The sequence below is a fragment of the Austrofundulus limnaeus genome, unplaced genomic scaffold, assembly GCF_001266775.1.
Source record: "Austrofundulus limnaeus strain Quisiro unplaced genomic scaffold, Austrofundulus_limnaeus-1.0 Scaffold106, whole genome shotgun sequence".
Classification (NCBI taxonomy): Eukaryota; Metazoa; Chordata; class Actinopteri; order Cyprinodontiformes; family Rivulidae; genus Austrofundulus; species Austrofundulus limnaeus.
The window spans coordinates 1,313,188-1,315,158 of record NW_013952508.1 but is presented as its reverse complement, the minus strand read 5'-3'; the positions used below and the strand labels follow the sequence as shown (position 1 = coordinate 1,315,158).

At 37.7% G+C, this 1,971-nt stretch overlaps 1 protein-coding gene across 1 annotated transcript in view; it reads right to left on the bottom strand.

The window, feature by feature from the left end:
- tfr1a (transferrin receptor 1a) overlaps positions 1-1,567 on the bottom strand; it is a gene marked incomplete at its 5' end in the record, with an annotated part of 15,469 nt that extends 13,902 nt beyond the window's left edge. The window contains 1 exon segment of the mRNA XM_014013832.1: positions 655-1,567.
- Positions 1,568-1,971: the final 404 nt, after the last annotated feature.

The following is a 1,971-nucleotide window of genomic DNA, read 5'->3' as shown; positions in this document are numbered from 1 at the left end:
ATATATATATATAGCTGGCTCTGTATGTGACATAATTTCATGCAGTGCATCTCTGATGTGAATGACAATGAAGTTAATCTGAATCTGAAATTATAAAATACTGAGACAAAACACGCTGGCAGTGTCCGTTAACAAAGATCACAGCACTTTACTTCAAATATTTAACAAACTCAACCTTTAAAAATACCTGTAATAAACATGAAAAACTGTGTTTCTCTAATGTGTGAACACATTCTGCTATTACTGCAAAAGGCCTAGTTATCAGACAAAAGATATTGATTTCTGCAGTGTTTCATAAAATTATGTGAAGATTTATTAAGTAATAAATTGTGACAAAAATATTTGTTTTTCTTGTTTAAAATCAAATGCTAAATTCCCTTCAAAGCAGTTAGGTGAATACCTCGTCTCTGTGGTAATAACCCTGTTAATGTTTGAATGAGATAACACACGTACACAGTAAATAAAACAATGCAGAGAAACAAAGCAGTGTCCAATAGATCAATAAGTTGACTGAAAGATTAGAAGGACATTACCCAGAATAAACCGAGCTGCGTTTAAAATATTAATGAAGACCGTACAGCGTTACTCAAGCACATATACCGAAAAAAGAGAGAGGTTTTTAAAAACAGAGAAATATATCGTAACAAATCTCACATTTGTCTTGCAGCGCAGCTTCTGTAACTGTCGAGACGCTCTGCGTTTGATGGAGAGAAAAGGTGAAGTGAGACAGACACGGATGAAGAAGACGACAGGAACAGAGGAGGAGGAGGTCGGGTCAGAAAGAGCTCAGGGCTGAGCAGGACTCAGTGATGGATCATGTGAGAGTCACACAGGGAAAAGATTAAACCGTCAGAAAATGTGGCAGAATTAGTACAACGAAGCAGGAAAATCCTTCTCCTTTGGCTTAAAAATGTAATAACAAAACAGAAATAAGTTAATAATTAAAAAAAGAAACCTGCACATTGTTTTGTCTGTCCTGTCAATTAGAAATAATTGATGCATTTATGGGCATTTTTGAAGAAAAATCTCCTTCACACTAAAATTTCCACTAAAAGTTAATGATTTGCAACAGGAAGTAAAAACAAGTCCTTGACACCATCACCTTGACAGCCTTAGTAATAACTACTTCATTAACCTTATCATCATCACATGCAGTTTAACTTCCAGTATAAAAAATATAATAAATATAATATAATAAATCAAGTTAGTTAATTTATGTAAGTTTGGTTTCAGGTGTGGATATTATAGTTTGTTAAACTGTTGTCTGTTAGAGGTAGTTTCAGGCTGACTCAGGTTACTTCTGAGTAAAAGCAGAATTAAATGCACACCTGAGAGGACCCATAAATGTAACCTGGCTGCAGGAACGTGACAACACGCTGCCCTGCTCATGGCGTCCCTGCATCAGATCACGTTAGCTGCGATATTAAAGATGAAACAGAAGTGACAGGTGTAGCAGCGTTCACCTGCGCCTTATCCGTCAAACAAGGTCAGCATGAGTTCACACAAACCGTGTAAGTTATAGAAATGTCTTTATAACTATTTAATACCACGTTTAGTAAACACAGGGTTTTTTTTTTTTGTCTTGACACGCGCGTGCCTCCTCTAGCTAGCTAACGACTCATGAAAGCTACACAAAACAATAAAGTCCTCACCTTCACGTTTCTGCAGTCCTACCCGGGTATGTTTCTATGTGGTGGTCCCTGTTTGGAGAAAGTCTTTCTGTTCTCTCTCTGCAGGCAACACAAGCAGGCCGGCTGTCCGTCATTCATCGACCACGCTGCTTTCCCCCCGAACCAGCCACGAGCTCACCTTATACTCCACAGTTCATTCTGTACTCTCGCGAGATTTCATCCGCCCCGTAAATACACGTGCTCTTTGACACAGTTCAGAGAGGAACATTGAGTTATTTCACTCTGTACAAATAAATAAGTAAATATATTTTCATGAAGCCTATTATACTTTTAGGTAAGT